At 50.0% G+C, this 17312-nt stretch overlaps 2 long non-coding RNA genes and 1 pseudogene across 4 annotated transcripts in view; 1 reads left to right on the forward strand and 2 right to left on the reverse strand.

The window, feature by feature from the left end:
* On the reverse strand, positions 1–10397 carry LOC128314301 (uncharacterized). Its single transcript, XR_008295796.1, has 3 exons — positions 9419–10397; positions 7941–8100; positions 1–2266 (listed from the first exon to the last, which is right to left on the reverse strand). It is a non-coding gene; the product is annotated as an uncharacterized LOC128314301 (long non-coding RNA).
* The window catches only part of LOC113596522 (uncharacterized), a 25230-nt gene continuing 14803 nt past the window's right edge, over positions 6886–17312 (forward strand). The window contains exon 1 of one of the 3 annotated variants that reach the window (XR_008295795.1): positions 6886–9692. This is a non-coding gene — a long non-coding RNA (uncharacterized LOC113596522). The remainder of the gene's footprint in view (positions 9693–17312) is intronic. The other 2 variants (XR_003417275.2, XR_008295794.1) reach the window with 2 other exon arrangements.
* The window catches only part of LOC113596520 (sperm-associated antigen 11A-like), a 1926-nt pseudogene continuing 185 nt past the window's right edge, over positions 15572–17312 (reverse strand).

Consider the following 17312-nt stretch of genomic DNA (forward strand, 5'->3'; position numbering starts at 1 on the left):
TTGGGAACTCAGGTCTCGGGCGAGGTTCTGTGACTCAGGGAGAGAGAGAGAGAGAGAGGAGTCAGGGGAGTCGCCCCCAGGTGTGGTGGGGTGGGGTTTTTAAGCTGCAGCAGTTCCGGGTTTAGGTCCGGGTGGGCCTTTTTCGCGTCAGGTCGCACTGTGGCTCGGTGATTGGTTGACCTCCAATTCTTTCTGGCACGCTACTAGGGGCTTTTTGTTGGGTTGTGCTGGCAAGATGGCCGTCCCCTCTACTGTGGTTCCAAGGACATCCTAACGGTTCTCACGTTCATGTATGCTTCCATGATAGTGTTGCATCCACACGACTCCTGAAACAGAATGCTACGGGCACAGCGACAGTCACAACAAAGTTTATTACAATGAGAGGCAAGGCCGACCAATCAGACCAACACTCTGGATAAGAGTGAGGCTCCGAACAGCCAGAGTACAGAGTTTTTAAAGCCGATCACATCGTTTTATCATTACCTGGGAACAAAAGAGAGAAACAGTTCCCAGATGAGTTAGAAACAGTTGCCTAATGAGGTGATTATTTTAGACTCTCTGCCTCTAAGTTACAACCAGCGGATCTCCTTGACCTTGCCTTTGATGCTCTTTTCTTTGAACTTTTGTTTCCTTCATTAGTAAAGCCTGATTTACAAGAGTAAAAGCAAGGCTGTTATCTTTTGACCTTCAGTGTCAGAACAAAGCTGTTATTTTTCAAGGTAAGAGTTAGCCCTACACTACAATTTAACCCTTACAATAGGTGTACGTGAGGTGGTTTCTAGCATTCCAATTCATTGCTGCAATTTTAGCTTGATTATTCTAAAATAATGTGAACATGGAACCAGGAAAAATAAAACCTTTTCCCAACTATGTGACCATAGGTTACCTTTCCTTCCAGAAAGGTAGCAAACTGTAGGCCTCCAGTTGGAGACCATCCACGGAGGTACTTTGTTTTGCCAGTGAATTAGGCCCCCAGGGAGGTCAGCTTAGAATGAAGTCTCATTTCCCCTGCTTTGTGCCTTGATACGTTTGCAGAGCTCCTGAGGGCATCTGAGCTCTGCCTCCAGCTTTACTGTCTCCCCTCCAAACCCAAGTCAGAGAGCTACTTCTCACCGCCAGGAAGTGGGCCAGGGGAAGCTCGGGCTTTATTTCACACAGGCTAACTGACTTGTCTTCACCAAACCACTCGGGTGGGGACAAATATTTTGTATCATCTTCAGCCAACAAGTTTTCTTGGCATTTTTGCATCTCCCAGGCATGAACAAACACTGTGTAGCTTCCTACAAACACCCCTGTATTGTGAACACTTTATTTGATATTGTACTTCATCCACTATAGGAAAAAAGGGGGGATATCGATAGAAAGGCAAGGGAGGTGTGCCAAGAAGGGATAAGAGTTGGGCCTGAGGGACTCACCAGGAGTCACAAGACTCCATCGGGTTCATGGGCTGGAGCAGAGACTCAGACACAACTCTTCTCCCCAGGAGCCACCACAGAGGCAGCAAAGCATAGAGCAAGTTTAGGGAGCAGTGAATAGTCTAGTCTGGTCAAAGTCAAGTGGATGTGCATGTGGACAGTTTTGCATTTGATTTGGCAGACATGCCATGAATTCATGAAAGACTAGATCTCAGATTTAAAGTCTCAAACGTGCTGACCACCCACCCCGTAGCTCCTTCAATAAAGGCTGGGAGGAAGGGCGGAGAATGCCGTGCATACAATAGGGCCAATGGGCTGGGGTGACTCCCAAAAAACCTTGCGTGTTGAAACCATTTACATCATCTACTTGCAAATGGTGTCATGTGATGGCTGTGGGAGCTCAGCCACTGTGAGATGAGCCTCCTGATGCCCAGGGGACCTTCCCCAGGTCCCTTGTTCCTCTACACCCCAGTGACAGTGTGGTTCTCGAGAAACCAGACGCGGTCCAGAGGAAGGTCTCAGCAGAGCACTGCTTCTTTTCTCTGCCCAGGGGCTCTATGGAAATTCCTACGAGTGAGTGCCAGGTTTACCTGACTCTGTCTGAGAATATTACAGGAAGAAAACGGGAAAGATGAGAGGCACTGTGTGGTGCGGTGGGATGTCTCTGGAGAGTACAGTCAGAAGGTGACGTTGCTTCCAAAGGTGAGCCCTCCCGCAGCACCTCCTGCGTGTGGTGCTGGAGGTTCGCTGCAGGCAAGTTCTCTGGCTCACCGAATGCACCTTCACCTTATGTTCAGGCTGGGGCTTGACGGGTGGGCTCTTCCCACTTGTGGACGCTCCCACATCGACTCCTGCTAGCAAAGGGAAAAAAAAAATGTCTTCTGCATGGATGCTGCGTGTTCTTGTTTTGTTTGGGTTTTGCTCATATTCCTCCTGGCAGTTTAGATGACTGGATGATATCCTTTCTGCCTAAGAAAACACCCAGACGGTTCAGGGGGCACACTTTTAGTAAACAATGGAGAAGACATACAGGGCTCTACAAATTCATTCTCTCTTTCACCAAGTGTTTCAACGTACGGGGGTAGAAGGACACGGGGACCAATCATCTCTTCAACGGGTCACCACGTTCTAGACTCTCCCTCGAATTTTTGTATCTTCATCTATTCTGGCTTCTCTACCTTGTTTAAGAGGAAGGGTTTCTCTCTTCCGTGGCTCTTTCTTTCTCTGTTCTCTGAATTCCACCTCTTTTAGCCATAGACTATTGCATAAACCCTTTTTCTCTTATGCCACTCTCTTCCTCTCCTTTTCCACTGGCTCCTTCATATGGTCCACACTTGCAGTCAATTCTTTATTTAAAAATAACCTGTATTTGACCCTTCTTTTCTCCTTAAACCATTACCTTACCTCTTCTTTCATTCATTACCGAATTTCTCAAATGGGTGGTCGATGTTCATGTGACCTCCTATTCCCTCAACCCATCGGTCCCTAATTTATTGCTTCCTGGCATCTGTCTCAAGAAATTTGTTCCACATAGAATGAAGTGTGATCGGTGCCACTGTTGACCTGAGTGCGAGCAGAGAGAATTAAGGGAGACGCGTTCTGGAGAGAGAGCCAGGCTCTAGAGATGATGACCCTTTTAGCAGGTTGAAACTGGTTCAGGAATTTGGAGCCTGAGCAGTGAGGTGATGCCGTGTGACTTTCCCAGAGTCTAAAATCACAGCTAACATGGTGAGGGATGAGTCTCCCGGCTCCTGAGGGCAAAATCAGGAAGGGAATAAGTACACAGACATTCATATGTAAGACTCTACCCTACCCTCCTACCATCTGACAGCAATATTTTCTTTCCAAATGGAATGCAGTGTGGATGATGCATTACTTTCTGTTTATACTTTTACACTCTAATCAGATTCTTTCACTGCATTTCATGCTCAGCCCCAGTGAAAACTCATCATATAGCAACCCTTGCCACCAGCCTACACGGTCTGCTGGTCGCTGGCTCGGGAAGGACTTTCAGGTTGTAGGTGGCTCTTATAACTCCTCAGTGCGTTGGGGGCTGGGGTGGAGGAAGAGATGTCCCCAAAGGCAAGAGGTGGGACCCAACGGAAATTTTTTTAAAAACATAGCACTCCTGGGGCACCTGGGTGGCTCAGTTGGTTAAGCGTCTAACTCTTGGTTTTGGCTCAGGTCATAATCTCCAGGTTTTGTGAGTTCGAGCCCCATGTCAGGCTCTGTGCTGACAAAAAAAAAAAAAAAAGATAAAAGAAGAAGAAAAAAGAAAAAAAAACACATAGGACTTCTGCCACTATTATTTAATCACAACTGGTACTTGAAATAAATCTATTAGCAATTATTGCAAGAGGCGATGGGAAACCATCAAATGTTTTCACACATAACGATTGGCATCTATCGAACTGTTATTTGTGCTTAACACCGTGACTGGTGCTTTCATGCCTTTCTGTGAGAAAAACGTGTGAGGTCAGTATTACAATCTAGATTTTAAGGATAAGGAAAGTGGGGCTAAGAGGAATGAAGTAACTTGGTAAAATTCAAGTTTGGAGCCCAGATCGGTCAGGTTCACAGATTATGCTGAATTATGACTATGCCACTCTACTACTTGATGTCCTTATCACTACGTTTGTTTGAGTTTTTCAAGTGGTTGGTTAACACACCAATTCCAGTTGGTTAACACACAGCGTAATGTTAGTTTCGGGTGTACAGTTTAGTGATTCAGCACTTACACATAACTATGTTTTATATCCGTGTTTTTGGCCAAAGGTTTCATGAGTGGGGTTTCCAATGGAAAGGTGTATGCTGATACATGGGGTGGAAAAGAATGCCACAGGACCAGTGACAGAAGCCATACTTCACATCGGCTTGACCCAGACTACAGGACTGCTTCTGTTTGGAGAATTCCCAGATAGGTGCCTCGTGGAAGTGTTCACCGCGGCATTTACGATGCCAGGGCATCGAGAGAAATTCAAGCTAATGATGACGTTGGCATCTATCAATCTCTTCTTCCATATTTAAAAAAAGGTTTTATGCTTGCATACACTAGGAAACAGAAAACTTTTTCTGTGAAGGGCTATAAAGTACAAAAAAAATATTAGGTTTTGCTGATCATACAGTTTCTGTGGTAGTTGCTCAGCTCTGCAGGTGTGGGGCAAAAGCCACCATAAGCAACATGCGAACAGCTGGGCGTGGCTTTGTTCCAATAAAACTTTTATTTCCAAAAACAGGTAGGTAGCAGCTGGATTTAGCCAGTGGGCCATGGCTTGTGGACCCCTGGCATGCGTTTGGGAGACAATGAGGGTGTGGGCAGCCTCTCAGAAGGCCCCTAATCCTCCCTACCTTCTAGAATTCATGCTCTTGTGTCATCCTTTCTCTTTCCTTGTGGGTTGTCCTTGTTGACTCATTTCTAACACACAGAATAAGGCAGTAGTGATGGATGCCACTTCTGGGATCAGGTTATAAAAAGACTGTGGATTGAACTTGGGGTGCCCTCTTCTCTCTGACTTTGAGGGAAGCCAGGTGCCATATTTACAGCTGCCCTACAGAGAGGCCCTTTTGGCAAGAAACTGAGGGAAACTTTTGGCCAACCCAGTGAGGAGCTCAAGAGACCCTCAATCTCACAGCTTTCAAGGAATCTACTTCTACCAACAACCACGTGAGTGAGCCTGAAGAAGGGGATCCTTCTCTGATGAGCTTTCAGATGAACTCACAGCTTGACCCCAACTTCCTGAGTGTCCTGATCCAGAAGCACCCAGCCACACTGTGCACAGTTCCCACAACCCACAGAAACCCACAGATACTCGACATGTGCTGTTGTGCAATGGATAACTACCACCGTGCGGTACAGTATAAACAATACAAGACTTTGGAGACCTGTGCTCTGGTGCCAGGCTTTGTGCAAATTTAGGTTAGTTGTTTACCCATCTGAACCCTCCACTTCCCCTCTGCCTGCCAAGGGCATGGGAATCATGAATTTCTGAGGTTATTACAAATCTAAATCTTCATAGCTCATTGAACTGAGTCACAGTGATATCTGCATCGAATGAATTGGAAACCCATGGGTGAAATATAGTCTCCCAACTTATTCTGACGATTAATTGTCAACATCTAAAGGAGTAAAGATTCTGTATAAAAATCCATATCCCTGACTTCTCCAGAGAAATTCGATGATGTAACCACTAGGGCCCACAAGGCTACATGGGAACATCAAGGTGTATCCAAAGATCTCTTGCCCCTTTACGCAGAATACAAACCCCCTAAATCAGAACCTGAATTCATTATCGTTCACTGGCCTGTCTCACCTCTTCAAAATGCCTGGCTTGGATGGGCTTTAAGGAGTCACTTAACTTATGTCTGAGCTTGCCTTGAGATGTTTCCTATAACAGAGCAAAAGTCTTCTTTTACCTTAGGTTATGTTTTGAGTCAAGGACACTGGCCCTTTTTTGGCTCCCTGTGCCCTTTGTGAAATGCTGTGTCATAGTCTGTACCCACAAGTTCTGCTGTATGGACCTCAAGAAAGCCCCAGCTTAGAGCCTGGACAGGGGGTACCAGTGCTTTGCAACAAAGCCTGGGTTCTTCCCTCTCTCTGTCACACATCTGGAAGACCTCACCTCCCTCCCACAACCTTTACAGAAAAACATACTTTGCATGCTCCCATGCACACGCGTGTGCACGCACACACGCGCACACGCACACACACACAGAATTCTCTCTAGCTCAGATAGAAGCTACACTTGTCTTACATTTCCTAAGTTCCATATACATAACGGCTGGAAAAGTGTTCCCTTTTTCTACTGCGTGCAGGGCCTCACTACCCCCTCTTACCTGGTGGAACTCATCTCTGACCCAATCTCTGTGACCCCTTGATTCTCGTTCCTTTTCTCCATCCGCCCCCTCCCTCTCCACCCTCTCACGGTTGCTGTACCCATGGTTTCTGTTTTTCTATATTGCCTGCATTTGGATTCTCATTCTTTCGAGTGCAAGGCATTACCAGCTCAGGAAAAACAGTCTAAGACATGGATGTATGTGCCCTCTGATTTGAACTACCATGACTCAAAACTTACCTTGTGTTGAGGGCATATTTGTGTTTTGTTTTAAGCATTTCACAAGATATATGCTTTAAGAAACACTCTGGCCTGGGGCCAGCTCTTGGCTTTAGCACGCTACTTATGCACACATACGCATAGCTCACGACACCTGCTCAGACCTGCACACCCAGCTACGGAACTTGTCCACCCAACAACAAACTATAAAAACGGTGGGGGAGAGGGGGAGGGGAATTAACAAAAATATCTAGATGGTTTCACACACAGTACGTATTTTAGAAAAGTAACTTTGATGATGGCCTGGATTTTAATTCTCCCGGAGACTGATATTTGGGGACCACCTGCCCATTGTGTTCATAATGAACAGGAGAGGCCCCTGGGGTGGGGGTGGGGTGCACAGGAAGGTGTGCATTGCTTTCCGGAGGGGCGACATTTGCTTCTGTCCAATTGGTTCTGTAGCCTCTTTGGAACTAGATTTTCTTCAAGAGAATTGGTGCTCAGTGTCACAGGCTGCCTTGTTTGGTTGCCTGAAGTTTCTATTAAAAGTGTCACTTTACTGACTGTTAATATTGGCCTCTTCCCAGGGAGATGTGGACGCTCCAAGTATCAGCCTGCAGACCCACTGCAAAGCCACCCGTTTTCTCAACCAGCAAAAACGATTACGTGTACCCTGATAATATCCTTCATTTCAGCCTAACTGGAATTGTCTGTGTTTTCCTAATACCGTCCCCTAACACCTATATCTTTTCCTCATCTCTTTTCCCTGTTTCTGAGGATTGAGTTCAGTCCTCTGCTTTGCTCTCACTTTCTCTCTGCCTCTTTTTATCTCTGTCTCTGAGTTCTTGTGTCTGCCATTATCTGTCTCTTACTGTGTTCTCGGTTTTTATCACTGTGTGTCTGTGTCCTGCCTGATGGTTTCTCTACCTCAGCTTTTGAGGGCAATGCAGTGGTCTTGTGTCTCAGGGTCTCTCCATATCAGAGGTCTCTTCCTGACAGGCTGTGGTGTTTCTAACTCTTAGGACCACCCCCTATAGCCAGCTAGGGGGATTTTCTGGCAGGAAACCCTTCCTCTTCGGCCATCAGGTGCCTCCAAGGTTATCGTGGGGACAGTATGACCAGAACACCCAGCCCCGCTTCTGTCAAAAAACCTGGCCACATAGCTCTGCAGTGATACATCCATGGAAGATTCATGAAGAATAATGTAACAGAGATATGAATCAACCTTCTCTTTTTTATCCCTCCAGCTCTATCCATCTGCCACACAAGTATGAGCTCACAGATGGTTATTGGCATTTCTTCATCCTTTGGAAACAGTCTCTTTCAAAGAGAAAATCTCTTTCTCTAGTGTGAGAAACCTATTTCTATTTTTATTTCCACATGGGCAAGTAAACTGGACGGCTGACCATTTTCCTATCCCCTACTTTATTTGCTGTTCTTGAAGTTCCCAACTTCTCCAGCCCACTGTCCTCACCTGCTCCAGGAAGACATGACCATTTGATTGGATCTTCACTGGAAGAATCTAGCTTTACCTCCTGGGACACAAAGGGAGTGGCAGTGCTCCTTCAGGATCCCAGCAAGCCTCAGGACAGAAACCAAATGCTCCTTTGTTGAACAACGAGTTCCTGACTCTTCTGGAAATGAGAAACATCTTAGCAATTAGGGAACTATTTCCTTCCTCACTCTGAGTGAAGGCTGCACTGTCGTCAAAACCTCACATCTGTCCTGGGGACCTGCACAGATATTCCATCTAACTGGCTCAGGATCCCAGGAGATAGCTTGTGAGCTCTCACCCTGCAGGTGCACACGAAGCAAGCCTGAGGTGTGGGACCACCCACACCACCCCTGGAAATCCCAGCCCCTCCCAGCTTCCCAGACACTCCTGGTTGTCATCCAGCTGCCCGGGGTGGGGGCTGGGGCGTGGCTCCAGCGTGTTCAGTGAATGGAAGGAGGTGGTGGGTGGAGAGCAGGTAGGCTTGTAGGGGAGCATGAGGGTGGGCCGAAGGAGGACATCCTGGGTGCAGGAGACTGAGGCTGGAAAGGGAAGAACACACTGGGGAAGGACCAGCTCTTTAAAGGATCTAAGCAGAGGGACTTTCCTTCTAGAATCTGGGGAAAACATTCATTTGCCAGACTTTAATTTTTTGCCCTTCGCTGGTAAGATTTCCAGAAACATCAGTAAAAAATCCTGTGCGAGAGTGTTAGGGAGTTTGCAGGACCGTCAGTGAAGGGGAGGGTCCTTGGGTCCACGACCACCCCTCTCTGTGTGCCTGTAGAGAGGGGACATCACCTACTGCGTGCAGGTGACGGCAGCAGGGGCCACGTGCCACAGAAGAGCTGTGTGCTGGGAGGGCTCGGCCGTGACCCCCGTGCTTGAGGCCGCGGTGGTCCCGGCTCTGAATGCACAATGGTTTCACTCAGTCCCTTCACAGAAACAGCCAGGGATCCAGTCAGCTCCCGGGGGCGCCCGGGGCACAGTGAGTAAGTCTGAAAAGCTGCCGACACAGCGCTGGGAAGCACAGCTCTAGAGGAAGATGATCTCTTGCGGGTGCGGACACCCACCTGCCTTGGGGACAGACCTCCCCTGGTGACTGCTGGCCATCTGCACAGCCCTCCCTGGGGCAAGACAGTGACAAGAATCAAGTGAAATGTGCGGCTTTTCCAGCTCCTTCAGTCAAGCTCACCTGTGACAGGCCCCACACCCAGCATGAAGCATCACCCGGAACACCTGGGTGTGTGAGTCACCGTGACTCTGCCCCGGGTGGGTCAGGCGGGTGGGAATTCCCGGAGCTCTGGGCGGGCACCAGCCTCCCCGCCGCCCCGCGTGGCCCCGCCTGCTGGGAAAGGGCTTGGCCTCTGCTCCCGGGCACCGTGTGAATTCGCATCCCTGGTGCCTCGGTTACCCTGCCTCCACTCCTCCCGGTCCTGCTGGCACCTGCGGGCTTGGCTCACCTGCAGGGGATGGTGGAGAGGGGCAGCTGCTCATGAGAGCAAGAAGGACGGGGAAGCACAGCCATGAGGGAAAGTCTTCCAGGACTTCGTCAGCTCCAGCAATCCGCCTGCCTTCAGGGGGCCACCCTGTGGGAGCCTGAGGGTCCTGGGTAGCCGGTGGCCCACCTGTGCTGCAGGGAAGGAGCCGGCTGGATGCGGGAATGGGGACAGCGCCCCTGAGCCCGCCCCACCTTCCAGTACGGGCTGGTCCAGTCCGCCTTCCAGAAGCCACGAGGTGGGTCCGTCCTCCGTTTCCTTCCTCCCCGTGCGCCTGACACCTTCTCTCATTCAATTCCTGTCATTTCCTGTCACTGCCTTCCCTCTGCTTCCGGAGCTGTGGGAGGCCCCATCCCCCTGCTCACCCGGCTGGCCCCTCCTACCCGCCAGGTGGCGCCCTAGAGCTGCAGCCCTGCCTGGGCTGCCCTGGCGGGTGGTCCTTGTGATCAGCCCCACCCTCCCCCTGCACTGCTCCAGCCGCAGAGCGGACACCCACACCCGTGGGGTCCCAAGGTAAGAGAAGGCCTCCGACGACCTCTGCTGCCGGCTCGAGCCACAGTCTCCGCGTCTCTAGCGCCGTTCAGGGCTCCAAGTGGAGAGCCACGAACACCGGAATCGAACCTCCCCGGGCTCGGGTGGAAGGGTGAGGGCCCTCCTGCTACCACGGGACAGGGAGCGGGAGGCGGTTCAGGGTCAAGCCCAGGACTCACTTCCTCCTCTACCCGCGTCTAGAGATACGGGAGCCCGGGCAGAGCCCCGGACTCCTTCCTCACAGTCACCCCAAGGGCAGGAGACAAGGCAGGGGCTGCCGTCCCTTCCCGCCCCGTCGCTAGCTGTGTGGTCTTGGGCTCTTGTCTTCACTCAGGCGAGTTTCTGTTTCTTCCTCTCTAAAACCCGGGTAATCTCGAGGGTCGACTCTAAAAGGCCCTTGGTAACGCGTGGTCTTCTGTTTTCACTGCTACGGCCACCCTGATCCTCACATCACTATTTATTAAGTTAGGGAGCCCTAGAAGGACACAGTGTGTGGACGCTGCTTCCTCTATATTTTATAGGATATCCTTTCCTCCGTCCTATAAAATGGGCGGGGAAAGGGTCACCATCAACCCATCATCAACTTGCTACATGACCTCAGGCAAGCCTCTGAGACCTTCAAGTGGGGTGCATTTACCTCCTCCTGCTGCCTCCCGGGCAGATCTGAGCAGAACCTCCTCCCTTAGAGCTGTGTGGCTCTGGGTGAGTAGCTTCACACCTCTGAGCTGTAAGCGTCTCATCTGTTTGATTAACACACTGACGCCTGCTGGTAGATGAACAGAGATAGAGCATGTGAAGCACTTAACACAGGAGCCGGAGCCCGGGGAGCACCCAGCACCAAGTGCTGCCAGGCCGACCTTGAGCACAAACCTGGCCTCCTTGGCATTTAGCACTAGAATTCTGGACCTGGATCCCAGGCAGACCTAGCCCGAGTCGTGCATGCCCCCGGCCCCAAGCTGATGCTCTATGTACCCTCCCAGAGGCCTCGTCTGGGTGACCGCGGTGAGTGAGCTCCACCTCCCAGACGGGCCCCTCCCCTGCGTGAATTCTCAGACTTAGCTGGGGCGGGCACGTGTTTCCTGTAGGTGAGACACGTGATGGTCTCCTGTGTCGTCATCTAGGGAATAACCCGCAGGTGCTGCGTACCGGGTGTCCCGCGAGGAGGAAGCCTGGAAAGCACAGGTTCACCTGGTGTCTGGCCGTGTTAAGCACCGGTGGCTTTGTAGACGTGCCTGCCTTTCAGGGTGTCTGAGTCTGGCGGATGCTTCCTTCTCCGGCAGTGAGGGACGGAGCCCAGGACCACGGGCTGGTTTCTGACACCCCCCAACCCTGGGGTTTGGGTTTCCTTGGCTGCTTCAGTTCATGATTGTGCTGCACTGGATTCTTTCTGAGTTTTTTTTGGAGGAGGATTCCGAAGGCAGTCCCCAAAGAGGAATGTTAATATGTTGAGCTATTGCAACACTATTGTTTAACTGTATGGCCTGTGGCTTTCCAAAAGGGCTATTTTAAAGGATGTTCTTGTTTGTTCTGTAAAAACCCGTTCCATCCTTTATGTTGCAGTGCCTCCCCTGGAGGTGATATTTGGATGGTAGATAATCACTCCGTAGGAGCTGTGCTGCCTGACTCTGCCCAGGGGGAGGATGGGGGGTTTGGTCTGAGAAACTTTTAATGACATTTGCATGCTCATCCCTCCCTGCTTGGTAATGTCACAGCACAAGACCTGGTGGCAGTCTCTCACCTCCAGAGGCAGTGATAAGACAATCTTCTCACCTTTCTCTGCAGCTTATCTGCACTGCTTGGCAGAGTTCTAGTGCTTTTCTATGCTAGTGGCTCTTTTTTTTTTTTAATGTTTATTTATTTATTTTGAGAGAGAGAGTGAGCTGGGGAGGGGTAGAGAGAGGAGGAGACAGAATTCCAAGCAGGCTCCATGCTGTCAGCACAGAGCCCCACATGGGGCTCGAACTCACAAACTGTGAGGTCATAATGTGAGCCGAAATCAAGAATGGGTGACTTAACTGACTGAGACACCCAGGGGCCCTGCTAGTTGCTGTTTTAAACCATGGCTGCTGCTGCTGCTGCTGCTGCTGCTGCTGCTTCTGCTGCTTCTTCTTCTTCTTCCTCTCCTTCTCCTCCTTCTCCTCCTTCTTCTCCTTCTTCTTTTTTATTTTTTTTTTCTGTGCCCAAGGCAGAAGGATCTGTTCCAGGTCCCAACATTAATTTGGTGTGTTCCATGGAGGAGGTGAGCTCAGAGTCTGCCTATATCTTGAACTAAACCAAGCTCAGCTGTCTTGATTCTTCATTCCGTAGTCTTTCCATGCCAGCATGCTGCCTTTCAGAGGACGTGGTTTTTGTTAAACGATCTCTTGGGCACCATCTCTTGTCTAAGATTCTATGACCGAAGGACAGGGGACAGTAGGCAAATGCTCCTTGTGAAGACTCAGGATCCAGGAGTCTGCTGCTTTACTCCTGCTGCCCCCCAGGGGGACATGTGTGATGTAGCGTGCTCCAGGGCCAGTGAGGGCTTTGCCACTCCCCAGCTGGGGCGGGGGGGGGGGGGGGTGATAAAAGGCAAGGATGCAGACTTCAGGCTCTGAGGAGCGTGTGGCAACACAGTGGGTGTCCAGGTCCCCTGGTGGCCCCATGTTCAGCCCATGGATCAGAAAGGATGGTGGCAGTGGACGGAAGATGACCTGTGTTGGAGACGTGGATTCATTTATCCAGGCTCTGTGCCTGGCGTGGAGCTTGGAGCCTGCTTAAGATTCTCTCTCCCTCTCCCTCTCCCTCTCCCTCTCCCTCTCCCTCTCCCTCCCTCCTTCCCTCCCTCTCTCTCCCTCTCCCTCCTTCTCCCTCTCCCTCCCACTCCCTCCCTCTCCCTCTCCCTCTCTCTCCCACCCCCTCCTTCCCCCTACCCTGCTCACACTCTCTCTCTCCCCTCTCAAAAAAAAAAAAAAAAAAAAAAAACACAAAAAAAACCTGCCAAGTATAAAACACTGGACCCTGTTCAACACAGGCTGGTCCCTCTGCCTTCCGCTGGCTCCCTGGGGCCCCCAACCACCAGGAAACTCAGTTCCCCCTTGTGTGGGTAGAGGGTTCATGCTTCCAACACCAGTTTCACCAAGAGAAAAGGCATGCCAATGTCTTGGGTCTGCCCACGCCTCCTTTAGGCTGCCCCTGGCTCTGTGATGCAGGTGCCTCAGAGCAAGGCCGGGGCAGGTGAATCCCCAGGTTGCAATAGATCTGGGACCCAGAGGCAGGATGCAGTGAAGTCCAGCACCCCTTTCTATTTGTATGTGCACTTACAGTCCTACCTGAGTGGCTCCTATAAACCCTGGGGGAGGCAGTCTCGGAGCAGGCCTCCCACAGACCTGCAGTGGCACTCTAGGGCAGAAATGCATGAGGCACTATAATTACTTAATGCCAAGAAATGCAGGCTAGAAGTGTTGGTAATCCAGGCTCCCTTTGTTCTCAGCCGGGGTTGGATTCCCACCTGCTGCTTTGTTGGAGCAGCTCAGACCCCTGATCAAAACCGGGTTTGCTCTCGCCTTGAGGGCGGCAGCGGCGCGCCCTCTAGCGGTCAGTCCTGGTATCGACAGGCTGCCCGCCTTGCCAAGGCCGGTTCTGGCTTTGTGAAATAGCGTTTGGTGGGGGTTCACATCATCTTAGAACGATTCCAGAGCTCTTTAGGAACGTGTACAACTGGGCAATTTCAAAAAGTACCGCGGAGATGAGGCAGTTTGTTCAACATTTCAGAGGCCCACCTGGGGCTCCACGCTGAGGATGCAGAGCCTGCTTGGGATTCTCTCTCCCCCTCTCTGTGCTCCTCCCCTTCTGGGGCTTTCTCTCTCTCTCTCTCTCTCTCTCTCTCAAAATAAATAAATTAAAAAAAAAAAAAAGCAAAGATAACATTTTTCACACCGAAGGCCAGACCAGGCCCAATGTTCACTAGAAAATGTTTCCATTAGGAAAATGTTAACAGCCTGGTTTAGGGCTTTGGGCAATCCCCCTGCTGGCCAGTCCTGGACTCGTCTGTGGGTTCCCATCAGGCTCTGCGGTGACAATACTGCAGAGGAAGTTAGGGGAGGTGGGTCCTCTGTCCTTGCTTCACTTGATGGAGACCCTGCACCCCAGGATCATGGGTGAAGTAACAATTCTACCCTCAGACACAGGTGAGATGTGATGGGGTCTCAGAGGTCTATGGGCAGCTCCCTCATTTTATTTTTGAGGGAAAGGGGACCAAGAAAAGAAACTAGCTGGCTAATGGTACTTGCTCAGTGCGTGGGGTGGAACCAGACCCCAGTTCCCCAGCGTTCTGGGCACTGGCCCGTTCCTTCATTTATGTATTTATTATTTGGGTGCTCTCTGGTGGCCAAGTTTTGGGCACAGAGTGATGGTGCTCTTGGCAGAGTGCGTCTTCTGAAGCATGAAGCTTTGCTGTGTTTCACGGGAGCAAAATCTAACTGTGGAGTCCACATCCTTCCTAGGCAGGCATTGACACCAGGCCTGGAAAAGGTCCTCAGCCCCCTGGGGAGGAAGGGGGCTGCAGTCCCCCCTGAGTCAAGAGATGCCTGTAGTCAAGAGAGGTTCCTACAAGTCTGTCTGGTGAGTTTAGAAGAGCCTGGGGAGAGGCCCGAGGCATTACATGAAATGTTCATGGGAACTTGACCGGGGAATCGAGACAGGAACCCCTAAGTTTATTTTCCAGGCGACTCTTCAAGTTCTGTGTATTCATGAGCAGACTGGATTCAGGCTGTGAGCAGGAAATCCCAAACAAGGGAACTTGTTAAGCTATTAGTCTGGAAAAGCTTGGCACAGGGTCTCCTACACCAGCACATTTGTCTTTATTATCTTCTGACATTTCCTGCCTGTAATTAATAGTCACTACTCTCCGGATGGCTGGCTCAGAGATGTGGTATAGACAACGCGTGTGAGCAGGATCCAGAGAAGAGCGAAGGGCTGTGAGTTGTAGGAATCTTCGCGGACAGAAGCTCTACCTTGCCGCAGGTGCTCAGAAATAGGTTCTTTAGAAGTAACACGGCGCAGTGAGCGTTTGCTGGGCTGGGCATGTCAGAATCCCTCTTAGGAAATGCCGACCTGGGCAATCTGCTTAACCTTCTGGCTTTCATTTCCCTTCCATCCCCCAAATGGAGCTGCTCATACGTAACTCCGTAAGGTTGTTGGTTAATCAAGTGGGATAACCTAAAGGTAAGTGTTGAGTTTAGTTCTTGCAAACTAAACTCCTATTTACATATCTCCTGTTGTGATTATTACTTGAGATTAGGAGAAGAGGATGAGGCTTGTCAGGGCCTGGGAATGCGTAAGTTGAGGCAGGTGCTGGGTTTGATGAGAAGGCACATGGCCTTTGGTGGGAAAGAGGCCAGTAGGTTGACTGCATTCCTGTCCCTCTGAGGATGAGATCAGTTTGGAGCATGGTTTCTGGTTCACCCTGGTCTGTGGGTCAATGAGAGACACTCCCGGGAAGAGAAGCAGGAGGTATGTTAGGACAAATTTCTGAGACTCTTTAAGAAAAAAACAAGAGAAGGTAAAGTGACAAGATTTTAGGAAAATTCTTTTATCAGACCTTCACCCTTGCTGCTGGATTCATTCAACAAACTTTTATTGAGCACCTTTGATAAGCCACACATTCTTCTGAGCCCTTGAGATACTTCAAGAGCCCTCCTGCATTCCAGAAGCTGACACATGAGGTCTCAGGGTTCTCTTTTTTTGCCAACCATCTCTGGTTTATTACTTATTTCTGCCTCTGTACTTGGTACACAGCACCTGTTCCAGGGATTGGAGCAGATCTCAGCCTTTTTCTCACCAAAAATGGCAGAAAAAAAGTCTGCAGGTTCCGTGTTGTGTAAGGCAGATAACATCTCTAATTCCAGGTGGAATATCCCCTAGTGATAAATAGAATAGACACGGAATTCATATAAGCCAGAGAATAAAAGAATACCCCAGCCCACAGCCCAACCCTGAATATTTACTGTATTTTTCCAAAGTGAAGTGTCTTTGGACAAATGGCAGTTTAATGGAGTTTTGGTTTCTTAGCTTTAAAACAGGAACAGTCTACCTACACCTCGGAATGTTTCCAGGAGGGTGTGTGTTTTATCCTCTATTCTTATAAAAGGGCTCTGAAGCTTCCTGGTGACAGATAGGAATTAGCACATTTGGAGAAAGGAAAGGAACCTTCAGAAAACGGAGTGGAATAATGGAGGCATGGGTCTTGGCCTCTCGGAAGAGCAGAATAGTTCTGATGCTCAGCTGTGGCCCCGTTTTTAGTTTCGTATTTTCCAATGAAAAAAAGGAAAAAAAGCCTTTTTCTTCACCACGACTTGTGAACTTGTACATCCAGCACCACCACCCCGTATGGAAAGTTTTTTTCTCTTTGTCACAAGAAAAACAAATTGTAAGTGTGTGCGGTGAGGGACGTTAACTAGGTTTCTGGTGGTGGTCATTTCACAACATATATAAACAAGGACTCATTGTACTGTACACCCGAAACTTACATCTCATCACGTATCAATTGTATCTCAATAAAAAAAAAAAGGAAGCGCTTCTTATTTGGGAACGAGTGGTTGAAGGAAAGTTCTTATTAGATACTACTTGTCATGACTAAAAAAACCAAACAAAACCCACAACATGCCCACAGTGTTGCACGATTTACAAATCAGCCTGGTGCAATATCTCAGCAACAACGGGGGCCCACCCCACGACCCCGTGTCGCCTCAGCTCTGTCGTGGTGAAGAGAGGGGCCCCACATCAGTGAGGGTTAGTAGAACCATGAGCCTAGGGAGCTGGAGATGTGCATTCTAGTCTCACTTGCTCCAGAACTGATTATTTCTCCCAGGAGTGTGTGCTTGACCAGCTCTGTGTCAGTGTCCTCATGGAGAACAGGCCCCCGGGGAAGCAGGAGGGACACTGGCATGGGTGTGAGTGGTGGCCCAGACCGTAGCTGGTGAGGGCACAGCCACACGCTGTGGCTTTCCTGGGTGCTCACGTTCCCCTCCCTGTGGAGTGCAGTCCTGCGACAGAAGATCCACAGTCCCTTCCAGCTGTGAATTCATGTGGCTGTCATTTCCTTCTGGAAACCTTCCCCAGACTGCAGTGAATGCTTCCAGTTCGTATCAGAGCAAAGGTGCCCCTTTGTCTTGTGTGATAGGACCCGTATTGTGCAGGGAGGATCCAAACATCCAGAGCTGAGCCCCAGGGGGCGCACCTGCACCCATTAACAACCCACCGACACACCAGCCCTCCACACGGACACTCATCCATGGGATTCCTGCCCTACCTTCCCCGGTCCCCTCTACTAGCCTGGAGCAGCCTTCTG

The sequence above is a fragment of the Acinonyx jubatus genome, chromosome B1, assembly GCF_027475565.1.
Source record: "Acinonyx jubatus isolate Ajub_Pintada_27869175 chromosome B1, VMU_Ajub_asm_v1.0, whole genome shotgun sequence".
Lineage (NCBI taxonomy): Eukaryota > Metazoa > Chordata > Mammalia > Carnivora > Felidae > Acinonyx > Acinonyx jubatus.